Raw genomic sequence first — 16906 nt, 5'->3', positions numbered from 1 at the left:
TTGGGAATGTAGCACCTGGAACTAGGTGGATTAATCTAAGAAAACTTCCTAAAAAATATGAATTTTAAATTGTAATTTGAAATAAATTAGGCTATGGTTTCACAATGAGAATTATAGTTACACATTCCATGTTAGATACACTTAACACCTACTTCTGAAGGAAGAAACATATATGAGTATAGTCTGTAAAAGACAATTTATATTACTGTTAGAAAAAGAGTTTGGGCCAGGCACAGAGGCTCACACCTGTAATTCCAGCATTTTGGGAGGCTGAGACGGGTGGATTGTTTGAGCTCAGGAATTTGAGACCAGCTTGGGCAACATGGCAAAACCTCATCTCTACTAAAAATACAAAAAAAAAAGCTGGGCGCGGTGATATGTGCCTGCAGTCCCAGCTACTCAGTGGGCTAAGTTGGGAGAATTGCTCGAGCCCACGTTGGTTGTCGCGCCACTGCATTTCGGCTGGGCCACAGAGCAGGACGCTGTCTCAAAAAAAAAGGAAAAGAAAAGAAAAAGAATTTAGAGTGTAAAAAACAGGCTGGGTAAGAAATATGATAATCCAAGTGAAAATTATTAGACTTGACAGTGGAAGTAAAGAGATACAAGCATTTTGGGAAGCAATTTGGAAATACCTATCAAAATATAAGGGTTCTACTTCTAGGAATTAATTCTACAAGTGCGCAAAGGCTTAAATGTTTAATTGAACCATTATTTGTAATACTGAAAAATTCAAACCAATGGAAATGTCTCATCTATTGGTAATGAATGAAATCATGTAATTTATATATAATGCAGCAGTTAAAAAGAATAAGGTTGATCAATATATACCGGTATAAAAAACTGGCTACAATATATGGCAGCTTTTAAAAAGGACGAGGTGTAGATCAGCATTTTTAATATAAAAATTACTGTGTAAAATTTATATAGTAATACACAGAATACAGAGAAAACAGTTTGACCAAACATGAGACAACATATTAATAAAGGTTATCTCTGGGGATTAGAACTGTCAAAAGCAGAAAGCGAACTTTCATTTTCTACTTTGTACTTACAGGTATACATATATGTATAAGCACACACAGTATTTTCATAGAACCATGGAGACAGCTATGAAAATAGAGAAATTCTAATGAATCCAATCATCAATTAAGTAAATAGAGCAATGAATTGTTACCAAAAGGCCCAGATTCTAGTCCTGGACAGCTGAGTAACTTTAGACAAGTCACCTTTAAATATTAAGTATCTATCAGCATCCTTGACAACTATATGATATATGCTACAGTTTATAATAAAGATACATAAACAAAGAAACATTTAAAATTTTTTCAAAGCACTATGAACTTTGAAAACCTCATACATAATTTCAAATAGGTGATTTTAGCATAAGTGATTATAAATTATATCCTCAAATTATTTAGTAACGCAGATTTTAATGCCAAAAATTACCCAGAGTTTATTATTGAAAATGTAACTAATTATTTGATATAGAATATAAGAAGTGGCACTCTATACTAATGTTTAAAAAAACACTGTAAAAATAAAACACAAGATATGTTTATTTTATTATAGGACTTTTAAGGAATGGAGCAAAATTACCAGACTACTCTTGCCATCTTTCTGGTTTAAACAAACTCATTCTCCTGTGTTTACAGATAAATAAACAATTATAGATGTTAAAGCCAGAATCTGAACTTTTCGTAATCACTATAAACATTCTCAGACTAGAGCAAGAGATCATTTGAAATCAATTTGGGGGTGGGATAAGGGAGGAATGCACAAAGAACCACGATGCCAATCTATTAACTAATTTTATTACCGCTGAGATGTAAGACAAATAAACTATAGAGTAGGATTTTTGATAATTCTAAGAGGCAGTAAGAACAGACATGAATATAGAAGGGGGTAATATTTTAAACAATGTAATAGTACTAATAAATGTTTGTTTGCTTCTACCAGGTCCAACAGGGTTCTCGCTTATCTCCGTATATATTACTTTAAATGCCTGGATTGGAAGCCCGGAGTGGTGGCCCACGCCTGTAATCCCAGCACTTTGGTAGGCTAAGAAGGATGGATAGATTGAGTTCAGGAGTTGGAGACCAGCCTGGGCAACATGGTAAACACCATCTCTACAAAAACTAGCTGGGCATGGTGGTGTGCACCTGTAATCCCAGCTACTCAGGAGGCTGAACTACGAGGACTGCTGGAGCCTGGGAAGTAGAGGCTGAAGTGAGCTGTGACTGCACCAACGCACTCCAGCCTGGGCGACAGAACAAAACTCTGTCTCAAAAAAAAAAAAAAAAAGTGTACCTTGGAAAGGTGTAAAACTCCTAAGAGGAGAGTGGCGCACTGATTTGAGTGTTTTAGCAGAAGTACTCCAAAAAATACATATAATAATAATTGATACCATTCTTGGCCAAAGGTTTAAAGGCCCAATCCCTGCATCATGATGCCCATGTTCATTTACATACAACACATACTCAAAAGCTTAAACTTAAAGCTTTAATAAAGCTCTTTCCTGCCCCCTCATCCTAATTTGATGTAGTGACTTCCACTTTGTAAAAGCTACCTGAAAGGCCACACATTTTCTTGAGAAAGAGCAATTGGAGAATAAATATATAAGGAACACTTATAGTATCTTGACATATGTGAGAATCTCTGACTCTGCTTTCCACATAATATTAAAACTGATCATTTAGAAAATGCATTTGCAGGGAAGAATCAAAAGCCACTTATGGCTTTCTGGTAAGATGTACAGTACTTCTGTGGTATTCTGACCAAAAATGCATAAAATGAATCTTACAAGGAAAAACCAGACACACCCAAACTAAGGGAAATTCTGCAAAATATATGGATTGTACTCTGCAAAAAATGTCAAGATTATGAAAGATAAAGAACTGAGGAACTGTTCTAGATTAAAACAACTAAATGTAACATGTGCTCCAGGATTAGCTCCTAGACCAGGAAAAAAACCTTTTTTCTTTTGTACTAAAGGACACAGTGGGGCAACTGGCATACTGGAAAATGGTCTGCAGATCATGTCATACTATGGTATCAGCGTAAATGTTCTGATTTTGAAAAGTGTAGAAGTGTACGGTAGCTATACAGAAGAAAATGCCCTTTCTTGAGGGAATATACACTGAAGTATTTAGGAATAAAAGCATGTTACATCTGCATTTTACTCTTTACATGGCTCAGAAAAAAACATATAGTGCATACATGCCCTGTATCTATATAAAATGCTACTTATTACATATAATGGCATATACAGTACTTGGAGAATAGAGACATAATGAACAAATGTGGTAAAATATTAACATTTCAGGAACTGGGGTGACAAGTATATGGGATTCTTTGCACTATTTTTAAACTTCTGTAAGTCTGAAGTCACTTTAAGAAAAAGCCTACCATGAAATATTTTGCAAACTTCGTTTTCCCTCCTACATTGCCCTTCTCTGGGTAGAGCTGAAGAAATATGGACTACTGATCTTATTCTCTTTGTGCAAAAAACAAAAAGTGAAATTTCTATACCACTTAACATGTATCGATAATACATCGCCAGCCCCACTTAAAGAATTTCCAGGCTATTTGCAGTATGAAGATAATAAGCAAACAAAATATACATTTCTCCAATAGACTTATGAATGACGAAGTGGAAAAGTACAGACTGCTGTTCTCACTTTTATGAGGTATAAAAAGGTACAGTAGTGCAATACACATTTACATCAGACATGTGTCTTACTTTCAGTGACTTTCAAATAATTACTCTGTGGAAACGACTCTTAACATCTTAATTTACAGAACGATTCAGCAATTCAAAATCTCTGAAACAGAAAATTTTCAAACATCCAAACATTTACTTTAGTATGTGACATTTCAAATATTTCTCTTATAAAAAATTTCTCTTATAAATTTTATAATTTGCTCTGTCAAACATGGAAACCTGAATAGTATAAAGAAGGGGAGGAAAAGGAAAATTTCTATCCTAAACTGGGGAGAAGTCACTGTATTTCTAATGTGAAAAGAAATTTTAAAGGTATTATGTTTTCTAACAATAACAATGGCTTTAAAATAATCCTATTGCACTGTTTCTTTGCATATAATTCTCTGAAACCTAGATTTGTGTAAGATATAACTTACAGCCGGGCGCAGTGGCTCACGCTTGTAATCCCAGCACTTTGGGAGGCCGAGCCGGGCGCAGTGGCTCACGCTTGTAATCCCAGCACTTTGGGAGGCCGAGGTGGGTGGATTACAAGGTCAGGAGTTCAAGACCAGCCTGGCCAAGATGGTGAAACCCCGTCTCCACTACAAATACAAAAATGAGCTGGGCGTGGTGGAATGCGCCTGTAATTCCAGCTATTCAGGAGGCTGAAGCAGGAGAATCGCTTGAATCTGGGAGATGAAGGTTGCAGTTAGCTGAGATTGCACCACTGCATTCTAGCCTGGGCAACAGAGCAAGACTCTGTCTCAAAAACAAAACAAAACAAAACAAAACAAAAAAAACCCAAAAAGATATAACTTATACAGGCTAAAATGAGATAAGTACAAAAAATTATGTATGTTAAAAATGTTTTTAAAGCAACAGTATATCCAATTTTACCTCTCAATTTCATCTTACACATGAATAAAGGATGTATCTTTTAGGTACTGTCACAGCATAAAGTTCTCTTCTACATAAAGTACACCTCCTCCTTTTTTCCTAAAATAATATTTCAAAGGCTGGGCATGGTGGCTCACACCTGTAATCCCAGCACTTTGGGAGGCTGAGGCAGGCGGCTTACTTGAGGCCAGGAGTTTGAGACTAATCTGGCTAACATGGTGAAACCGCGACTCCATTAAAAATACAAAAATTAGCTGGGTGTGGTGATGCACGTCTGTAGTCCCAGCTCCTCAGAAGGCCGAGGTGGGAAGACGGCTGGAGGCTTGAAGGCAGATGCTGCAGTGAGCCAAGATCACACCACTGCACTCCAGCCTGGGCAACAGAGTGAAACCCTGCCTCAAAAAAAAAAAAAAAAAAAAATATATATACACACACACACACACACACACACACACACATAAAAAAAATACAAATACATATACACATACATATGAAAATATATATACAGCCTCAAAATATATATATATACACACACACACACACAAATATATATAAAATATATACACACATAAAAAATATATATACACACACATATATATAAAATTAGGAAAGTTAATTAGGAAAAATATGGCTTTTGTAAAACTGATATCTGGAGGAAACTCTAGGAGACAAAGAGGTCCTTAGGATGAAATAAAGGTAGTAGTGAGACTGCAGCTTCCTTGATTATGCCTTTCTTTCTCTCCTCAGTAAAAGCTCTTCTTACAGTTAGATTTTATTTTATTTTATTTTATTTATATATATTTTTTGAGTTGGAGTCTCGTTCTGTCGCCCAGGCTGGAGTGCAGTGGCGCGATCTCGGCTCACTGCAAGTTCCGCTTCCTGGGTTCACACCATTCTCCTGCCTCAGCCTCCTGAGTAGCTGGGACTACAGGCGCCTACCATCACGCCTGGCTAACTTTTTTAAATTTTTACTAGAGATGGGGTTTCACCATGTTAGCCAGGATGGTCTTAATCTCCTGACCTCGTGATCTGCCTGCCTCGGCCTCCCAAAGTGCTGGGATTACAGGCGTGAGCCACTGTGCCGGGCCACAGTTAGATGTCACTAACCTAAAAGGACAGGATTTGCCTTGGACCTCCCATTTCTCAAAGCATATGCAGTTCTCACTTACCTGTGAAGACCATAGTAGAGCTGTAGTGGAATACCTCTAGGAAAGACTAAGCAAGTTTCCTTATTCCATGCTATTTTCTTGACCCCTCCACATACCTTCCCCGCACCAATTCAGTCAGAGACATCCATTGCCATAGGAAAAGAAATACACAGCAGAGCATGGAGAACATGATTCAATATTATGGTATCCCAGTTTCAAATGTAGGCTTCTGAAACCCAAAGAGGAGAAAAATTCTTTTTTTTTTTTTTTTTAATTTAAGTTCTGGGATACATGTTCAGAATGTGCAGGTCTGTTACACAGGTACACATGTGCCATGGTGGTTTGCTGCATTTACCAACCCATCACCTAGGTTTTAAACCCCGAATGCATTAGGTATTGTCCTAATGCTCTCTCTCCCCTTGTCCCCCACCCCCCAACAGGCCTCCCTGTGTGATGTTCCCCTCCCTGTGTCCATGTGCTCTTACCACTCAACTCCTACTTATAAGTGAGAACATGCAGTGCTTGGTTTTCTATTTCTGTGTTAGTTTGCTGAGAACAATGGCTTCCAGCTTTATCCATGTCCCTACAAAGGACATGATCTCATTCTTTTTTATGGCTGCATAGTATTCCACAGTATATATGTGCCACATTTTCTTTATCCAGTCTACCACTGATGGATATTTGGGTTGGTTCGAAATCTTTGCTATTGCAAATAGTGTTATAATAAACATACGTGTGCATGTGTCTATAGCAGAATGATTTATAATCCTTTGGGTATATACTCAGTAATGGGACTGCTGGGTCAAATGGCATTTCTGGTCCTAGATCCTTGAGGAATTGCCACACTGTCTTCCACAATGGTTGAACTAATTTACACTCCCATCAACAATGTGAAAGCGTTCCTATTTCTCCACAGCCTTACCCATATCTATTGTTTTTTGCCTTTCTATAATAATCACCATTCCGACTTGCATGAGATGATATCTCATTGTGGTTTTGATTTTCATTTCTCTAATGATCAGTGATGATGAATACAGCTTACAAGGGATGTGAAGGACCTCTTCAAGGAGAACTACAAACCACTGCCCAAGGAAATAAGAAAGGACACAAACAAATGGAAAAACATTCCACGCTCATGGATAGGAAGAATCAATATCATGAAAATGGCCATACTGCCCAAAGTAATTTACAGATTCAATGCTATTTCCATCAAGCTACCATTGACTTTCTTTGCAAAATTAGAAAAACCTACTTTAAATTTCATATGGAACCAAAAAAGAGCCCGTATAACCAATAGAATCCTAAGCAAAATTAACAAAGCTGGAGGCATCATGCTACCTGACTTCAAACTATACAACAAGGCTACAGTAACCAAAACAGCACAGTACTGGTACCAAAACACATATATAGACCAACGGAACAGAACAAAGACCTCAGAAATAACACCACACATCTACTATCATCTGATCTTCAACAAACTTGACAAAAACAAGCAATGGGAAAGGAATCCCTATTTAATAAATGGTGCTGGGAAAACTGGCTAGCCATATGTAGAAAATTGGAACTGGACCCCTTCCTTACACCTTACAGAAAAATTAACTCAAGATGGATTTAAGACTTAAATGTAAAACCCAAAAGAATGAAAACCTAGGCAATACCATTCAGGACATAGGCATTGGCAAAGACTTCATGACTAAAACAGCAAAAGCAATGGTGACAAAAGCCAAAATTGACAAATGGGATCTAATTAAACTAAAGAGTTTCTGCACAGCAAAAGAAACTATCATCAGAGTGAACAGGCAACCTACAGAATGGGAGAAAATTTTTGCAATCTATCCATCTGACAAAGTCTAATATCCAGAATCTACAAGGAACTTAAACAAATGTACAAGAAAGAAAACAAACGACCCCATCAAAATGTGGGCAAAGTATATGAACAGACACTTCTCAAAAGGAGACATTTATGCGACCAAAAAACATACAAAAAGACTAATTCTTAATAGTCAAAATTTTTGAATTCAAAAGATGGGTCTCTGGGTTTCAAAAAGCTTTAAGTAAACAGGCTTAGGGTTTCTGCAATAAGCCAGATGAAGAACCAACTTTACCTAACTACATGAGGATTGCTGGGGAGGAGAAAAAAGGGAATCAAGTAAACAAGAGAGTTAGAACTGTTAAAGTGGTGACTGGCTTGAGCCTTTTACATTTTCTGTAAGTGAGATATAGGTAAGATCACACTAGCCACACACAAAAGTTGATTTTTTTCATTCATACCTCCTAAAAATTATTTCACATCATTAAAAGTACACGCATATTTTCAGTGACTTCAGATAACTGTATTTGTCATAACATACTATAATTTTTCCACTTTATTTTTTTAGAGATGGGGTCTTGCTCTGCCACCTAGGTTGGAAAGCAGTGGTGGAATCATAGCTCACTATAGCCTCAAACCTGGGCTCAAGCAATCATCCTGCCTCAGCCTCCCACGTAGTTGGGACTGCAGGCAAGCACCACCACACGTGGCTACACACTACAATTTAAACAAATCTTCATGTTGGTTTACCATTATGAACATTATCTAACACATATGTATTTGCTCAGCCATCCTCTTTTCCAATTAATTTTTATGATTTTAAGTCTTTTCTTATTCTCGACTTTTTCTCCAACCCCACTACCAGATATTCAATACTAATAACCAGGTATATTTCCAAACTTAAAATAATCATATTATCCATTTATTATCCTCACATTAGGGTTATTATTTATGTAATGGAACCTGATTGTTTTGCCCACTTGGTATCTCCCTCCCCTTCTTTCTATAACAGAACCCAATTATTTTAAGGAAACTTCTGTCCCTCACTGTATGCAGTCCTGGTGAAGGTATCAATCAAGGTACCTTCTCCTCCCCAGCTAAAGAAAACACACAGATCCAAGTTAGATCAATCAAACTGTGGCTCCTAGAAATGTAAATCTTGGCACAGTGGTAATCAGAACCAATTAATTTTAATAGCTGAACCTTCAAGAGGACATAGGATAATTCCATAGTTCCTGTTACCTAAATATCCAGCTCTTGGATGATAAGAAAGTATGACCTGAAAGTTAGTAGCTTCCAAGTTTACGACAAAAAAAAAAAAATCAAAAACTTTCTTGGAGGGCTGACTACCAGATGCCAGTGACTACTATTCTACTACCCAACTCTACTATCTCCTGGCTGAAAAACAAAAAAGTAACAAAAAAGACTGGAAAAAAGATCACTTTTCTTCCAGGTGGCCTAGTAGAGAAATTCCATGACTTTACTGCACTTTGAGGTCAGAAAGACCTAGAGTCAAATTCCAGCTCTGCCTCCCATTAGTTCTGCGATCTAGCACAAGTTACTTATTAACCTCTTTGAGTACCTTGGTTTTGTTACCCACTTCTACTAGAGTATGATATGTGGACTGGAGATACATTACGTAAAACATTTAATACTACACTTGACAAATAGTAGAAAAACAATAAACACAAGCCATTATTTCTGCTGAAATATTTGAGTATTTAAAATTTCATCAGAAAAGCCAGGTGCAGTGGTACACACCTGTAGTCCCAGCTAATCAGGATGCTGTGGCAGGAAGCTGTGTTGTTTGAGCCCAGGAGTTCAAGGCAGCCTAGGAAACATAGTGAGATCTCATATCTATTTAAACAACACACCAAAAACAACCCCTGCACACACACACTTCAACATGTTGCATTATATTACTCATATGACTAAGTTATAATACTGCTTAACCAAAAGACTAACATTATGACAAAGAAAGCCAAAAAAAGCAAAACAAAACAAAAGTCTGGCTGGGCGCAGTGGCTCACGCCTGTAATCTCAGAACTTTGGGAGGCTGAGGCGGGTGGATCACGGGGTCAGGAGTTCAAAAGCAGCCTGGCCAATATGGTAAAACTCCATCTCTACTAAAAATACAAAAATTAGCCGGGCATAGTGGCATACACCTGTAGTCCCAGCTACTTGGGAGGCTGAGAAAGGAGAATCACTTGAACCCAGGAGGTGGAGGTTGCAGTGAGCAGAGGTTGCGCCACTGCACTCCAACCTGGGCGACAGAGTGAGATCCATCTCAAAATGAAAAAAAAATCTTAAAAATTTGGACAATAAGTTCTTCTACAACTGTATATTGAGCAAAAATCAATTTTTTTAACAGATAACTTAATTCATTATGCCTGGTACGGACACAGAAACAAATTCTTAAAATGCATGATTCATGAATTTCATAGTTCAGACATTACCAATACTGAAATACCTCCAGCAAGCAGGAAAAATTATTCAATCAATGAACTAAAACTGGCTTGCAACCTTCTTGCAAAAATAACTCTATTAAGAAGACTGTTTTGCCTTATTTTATTTTTTTTCAGAGACAGGGAACTTTATAAAGATCAAGCACACCTATGGAAATATAAATCCATTATTTCTTAATATGTAATCTAAACAAAAAGACTTAAATTTACCTGTAGGAAAATTATTTAAAATTATTTATTATTCTTTTTCCAATTGAGTGACTGGTTAAAAAGAAAAAAAAAGTATTCATTATTCTTTAAAGAAATATTTTTTCTACTCAGGAGGCTAAGGCAGGAGAATGGCGTGAACCTTGGAGGCCGAGCTTGCAGTGAGCCAAGATCGCGCCACCGCACTCCAGCCTGGGAGACAGGGCAAGACTCCGTCTCAAAAAAAAAGGAATATTTTTTTCTAGTGAGGAAAGAATAGTCTTTTGAATAAATGATGCTGGGACAACTGGCTATTCACATGCAAAACAATGAAATTGTACTCCTCCCTTATACCATATATAAAAATTAACTAAAAATTGATCCTAGATCTAAAGAGCTAAAACTATAAAATACAGGAGTAAATTTTTGTGATCTTGAGTTAGGCAGTGGTTTTTCAGATATGACACCAATGCACAAGAGACAAAAGAAAAAAACAGATAAACTGAACTACATCAGAATTAAAATAATCTTTCCCATGCAGAGGTCACTGTTATCTAGCTCATGTCTAATAACAGCAGTAAGAATAGCTAATTTTAATTAACTTAATGTGTGCCAGAGATTGTTCTCAGGACATTACATATATTAGTTCATATAATACTCATAACAACATGAGACAGGTACTACTATCTCCACTTTATACATTTGGAAAACAAGGTGCTGAGAGTTAAACAGGCCCAAGGTTACACAGCTAGCAAGTAGGAGAACAGGGATTCAAACTCTAGCACTTTGATTCTCAAGTCACTAAAATAATTTCATTGCTGGTTTACATGTATACTTTAAGAAATGTGGACAACCTTCTCTCAGAGTAGGTTAAGAACTAATATGTGATGCCTTCTCCCAATCACATATGTATATGCGCTTAGCCTTTGGACAATAAATACAATCTTACTCTTCACCATCACTATCCCTCTTTGCCTTTGGTTGCAGTCCACTTTTTCCTATATTATTTAAAATGCTGCAATAGAAAACTGCAGAAGTGGTGAGCACTGCTTTGCTCCCAGCACTCACATCCTTATGCTTTAGCAAAAGTTTGTAATAGTGCATCCCCATTCTCACCCTCAGTTGTTCCCGACATCTCATGCCACAGGAAGTGTACCTTTACCCCAGGTGTACTTACAAATAGGTTTTCAAATTATTTTTTAGCTTTTGAAATGTTTTTCCAAAAAAAAGTTGAGATATGTTTCTCACTGACATAGTATATAGATATGTACTTAAATAAAACCAAAGTTTAGTAAACAATGCTTACTCTTATTAGTTGGTATATACTGATATTTTACTTTGTTTTTTTAATCTTTCCTTTTAAAATACTGGTCACAATTCAACTGGTTTCATGATCAACATGTTAAAACTTGAAGTTTGACAAACACTGAACTAGAAAAATATAGGCATTAATAAAATTGTCTGCTTTCCCGTAAATACAAATATGATTTTACCCACAAGCTTTCCACATATATTTGCTGAAATGCCCTTTAAAAAAACAAAAAACAAAACAAAACAAAAAACCTTAATTGCTGCACCTTAAACTGAGCTTATTAGTAAATATCACAGTGACACTGGTAGGAGCCTAAGTCTTTTCTTGAAGGGGTTTATCCAAATAATGGTTTTACATGAAAAATAATGCATATAGTTATTTAATAAGAGTTCCTTATTACCTCTGTGATCAATCTCCAAAGATGTGAAATGGTGATCCTTGTCATTTAAGTTCATAATGCAGATTACTGTTACATAAGACACAGACAAAACATATGAACCTTTTAAAAACAAATTACGGAAGGAAGAAGGTAGGAATCCAAAATACCATGTATTCCTTCACAACCTATTTGCTTCTGTATGTTAAGAGCAGGAAGTCTAGCCCCATATGTTTCTTTTTTCCCTCTCTCTGCGACCGTACTGATAAGAAATGGCCTTCCTGGTAAGGGAGGGGAAAGTAAATGTTATAAGTTGATAGTGGAAGTTCCAGAATGTTAGCAGACTCCAAATCAAAGATTAAAAAGGTAACGGCAAGAATAGTGCCTCATATTTAGCAGGTGGTCAATTAAATGTCTACTGGGTAAATGAATAGCATAAAAGAAGCATATGCTATTAAAATTTGTTCAGTCATTCAATCATATTTAACTATCTAAACTGCAAAGACTTGCAAGTTAATGCCAAATCCCAAAGAAGTTTTCCAAAGATACACAACCAGGCAGCAGCAATACTAAGCCCATTACTCAATTGACTGTTTTCTTTTCTGTTCTGTTGCCACCTCAAATTAAAAAGCCACATCCTTAGTTAGAGATGATAAGGTGGACATTAAGACATCTGTGTAACTGGAAACAGGTTCCACATTTAATTATTATGCCTGCATATATGATGAGCTGTATAATACATGAATAAAAAGATATATAAAATTTATTAGAGAAATCAGAATAAATCCACTTTGTGACCTAATTAAAGTTGCAAAGGGCTACAAAGAAACTAGAAATTAAACATATGTTAATTTAAAAACACGAAACAAAACCTTAAAGTACAATTTAAGCTACCAGTCTCCTGCATAAACACAAAGCAGAAACCTCGATGCTGGGAAAACAGCCAAAATTACAAACTTAATCAATGCGGCAGGAAATCTGTTCACACTTTGAAATCTTGATACAAAGCATTTCTGACAAGCCATGAGATGGCATAAAATTAACCATACTTAAGTGTTAGCTATTTTTAGAAAATCAAGCTAGAGGTAGTAATATGAGCCACATTTTATTGAAGATTTGAAATTCAGATACTGTGGGAAAAGTACATTTAAAAACAGGCTTTGTTTTATACTGCTGTTGTAGAAACAAGGAGTTTTTGACACCAAATAAACAATCTTTAGTTGTTCCTTTAATTTACAGACACTCAGATGGATTAATTTTTTAAGAAGAGGTTTAATTTTCCAGTTGGATAAAGTATTAGGGCCAATAAAAATATAGTAAGTATCTGAATTCTAAAATCATTTTAGAAAGAGCCTACAGAATGTCCCTCTGGCAATAAGAACATCATGTAACACCTGGATTTTCAAATAATGTGCAAAAAATGATACTTTTCAGAGGGAAGAAAAAGGAACAAACCTCTATTATAATAGAAACCCAAAAAAGCTTTATTTAGATACATTGCTGAGCTAATGAATGTCAAGAAATAATTTCAGGGAGAAACTTGAAAAAATAAGATTCCAAACTTCTATTTCAATGGCAAAGCTACACTTTTTGTGATTAGTCCTGTAGGATCTGCCATTCTTCTAACTTCTACCTTTCTACACTACCCTCTCCAGTGACGCACAACAAAACTGCCTTTGTTGTACCAAAACTAATCCAAGAGCAACATACTAGGCATTTCCTCCTGTCATAGCATTTACTCATTTTATTATATCCACCAGGAATGCCCAAAAGAACTTGAGTTCCCTTGTGTATGTGAGAACAGTCTACTTTGACAACACTTGTCAAAAGGAGACTCATCTCTTCTTCCCAATGGTCTTCGGGACTTTAGCGGAAGAAGAGATTTCTACGTTTCTATCATTCACTAGAAATTTACTAACTTCCTCGGGATTATGTTTGTTTTTCTTATGCCTCTACCAGACTTAAAACACAAGTTACTATGAAGATACGTGTAGTGAGAAACAGTTTAGCCTCATGATTAGAGTATGAGCCAAGTATTTGGATGGAATTCTGACTTTTCCTTAACAACTCCTTACCTCAGTCCTGTCAACTAGAAAATGGGGATTATAACAGTACCTACTTCATAAACTTGTGATGAGGATTTAAATGATTTCATATACATAAAGCACTTAGAACAAGTCAGGCACACTGGCTCGCACCTGTAATCTCAGCTACTTAGGAGGCCAAGGCAGGAGGGTCACTTGAGCCCAGGAGTTGGAGACCAGCCTGGACAACATAGTGAGACTCTCTCTAAAAAAAAAAAAAAATTTGTTTTTTAAATTAGCCAGGCATGGTATTGCATGCCTGCAGTTCCAGGTACCAAGGAGGGTGAGACAGGAGGATCTAAGCCCAGTAGTTCAAGGCTGCGGTTTGCTATAATCACTCCACCGCACTCCAGCCTGGGTGAAAGAGTGATATCTCTCTCTGAAGAAAAAAAAAAAAGAACCCCGCTTAGAATAGTATCCAGTTAACAGGAAATTCTAATAAATATTAACTATTATTAATAAATTAAATATTTAAATAATTGTTACAGGCCTTAATGGAGTAAATGGAGGCTCAGGCCCAAAAGATCAAATCCATTATAAAGGGTTGGTAGAAGAAAGAAATCTGACCTCCAAAACTACTTAAACATCTTGAACAAATTAAGAAGAAGAAGTGTAAAACTAATAGTCCAAATAAGCCAAGCATTTCTTCCTGATAAAAAAGGAAGAGACATTTTCAGAGAGCTTGATGGTTTCTATATAGGAAATCTACCCCTAAAGATGGCTACTTCTAAAATGTCATCTTAATTTCTAATCTATCAATAGTACATTACACTAATTCTACTTTCAATCTACTTGTACTTCTAGACTTGACATTATTTACTTAAGTAGGAAGCTTCACCATTTACCATCTCACCTTGAAAAGTAGTATTAAATTCAATTTGCCCAACAAAGGTAATCCCTGGCTATACCACGCAGGGATTTACTAAACAGATTCATGTTTACTTTATTGATATCCTTCACAATTTTATACTTTATCTGCCTCTTCACTATCAGCCTGAAGATCAATTTTAATCATTATATGGTTTTGTTCTCCCTCACAGGGAAGCTGATTCAGTTTTTTCGATCTGTTAGCTGCCTGTCTCCATCAATTCCATTGTATTGACCCATGGCTACAACGGGTCATAAATTATGGAAAACAAATAACATCTTACGCATAGACACTAGGATACTACAGTATGTTTGAGGTAATACAGTGCAGACATGCAAGCCTAATAACTCACTTATCTCAACTACACATACACAATGTTACTTTCAATAACAATGGCTTATATTAATAGATTAAGTCTCATCAAGGGATAAAGAACCTAATTGAGCTGCCAAGAGTGGGACTGATTTAGATCCAAAGCAAGATTCTTAAAGGATTATTTATGAAAGCATAATAGAAATAAAAAGCTTATGTTTTGGTAATATCAGTAACCATGCCTACTCTCACATAAGTTTTGACTTATTTCTTATTATTTTTATATTTTATACTGAGACAGTCCAAAAGTAAGTTCTGTCAAAGACTATTAAGCTTCACAAAAGGAATTTAAATTTCTGAAGCCCAGGTATTCTATCATCATTAACAAACAAATGTTCTAATAGCATGAGGAAAACATAGCCTGTCTTGTTTTACAGTTTAATTACTGATTAGCAAATAATGTGACATTTGAACAGTCACTATTCATTCACCTTGCTTACTGTTTAAAGAAATCCTTACCAGAAAACTGATAATGAGAACATAGGAAATAGAAGAACTTAAGATCGCAACATTAAGAATAAAAAAATAAAAAACTCTGGGTGGTGTGATTATGAGAAATTATTTTCTTCTTTATGCTTTTAGATATTTCTTCCAAATGTTCTAACATATACATATACCCATATATTGAAATTTTATTAGGAAGGCAACTCTGTAAGAGAAAGCACAATATATGTAACATGATCCTTACATAGCTTTTCTCAAAATGTAAAAAGCAAGTTTTTACTAACTACAGAATACTACAAGATAAATAATGTTACAACTGTTCAGACCCTAAAATAGTGTCTAGCAAACACAATGTAACCAATAGACATTTGTTGAATACATTATGTTTAAATTATAGTGGAACTTAATACTAAAAAAAAAGTGTTATCAGAACACAAAGTATATTTTAAATAAAGCAAACTAATTATATTAGAAAAACATTATTACTTCCTTATATACTTACAAATAAAAGTTTGGGTTAAATCATAAGGTGAGTTTATAATATCATGCAGTAATTCAAACTAATGTGGCTCAAAAATGAAGTCACATAAGCTAAGAGATTTTTCTTGAAGTTCAGTTTTTTTCTAGGACAACAAATGTCAACCAGTCTGTTTTTAGAAAATGCAATTTAACAAAAATGAAAAAAAGGGCAGTAATTAACATGCAATTAATTTTAAGGAGACTAACGAAGTGACTGCCAAAAGATTTACAGGCATGCTGGGTGCTCTTCTGCTTTTCACAAACCAATAACTATTATTTTTTTCTGACATTTAGTAAAGTACCCTAAACATGTTTTATCCTATTAAATTTCACAAGATACCTGTGGAAGACAATGTAGTATGTTACTCAGCCAAAATACATATTAAATAAAAAGTACTAATATAGAAATTATTCATCTTTATTGTCATTTTAAAATGTTCTAAAATGTAGGTAAAGCTTTTGCTATAAATTTACTTTGTGGTGTAAAATCTACACGGTAATTGGCAGCAGCTGAAATATAATGGTACATAGTCACCTGATTTCTCTGGGTAAATTAAAGGAAATGTAAGTTTTCTGAAGGAAGAAAAATATTACTTTTTAGGTGCCAACCAACACGACTTTAGTTGGCTGTAAAAGCATATTAATTCATTTTCAGAGTTAGAAAGAAGATTTTCATGCAGAAGATGGAGTCGGAGCCCGACGTGATCTGAAGCAGTACTAATCTG

At 35.7% G+C, this 16906-nt stretch overlaps 1 protein-coding gene across 4 annotated transcripts in view; it reads right to left on the bottom strand.

Annotated features, from left to right (window-relative positions):
- CLCN3 (chloride voltage-gated channel 3) overlaps positions 1–16906 on the bottom strand; it is a 102432-nt gene that overhangs the window by 45190 nt on the left and 40336 nt on the right. The window lies entirely within an intron of this gene.

The sequence above is a fragment of the Chlorocebus sabaeus genome, chromosome 7, assembly GCF_047675955.1.
Source record: "Chlorocebus sabaeus isolate Y175 chromosome 7, mChlSab1.0.hap1, whole genome shotgun sequence".
Classification (NCBI taxonomy): domain Eukaryota; kingdom Metazoa; phylum Chordata; class Mammalia; order Primates; family Cercopithecidae; genus Chlorocebus; species Chlorocebus sabaeus.
This window is presented reverse-complemented; position numbering and strand designations above follow the sequence as displayed.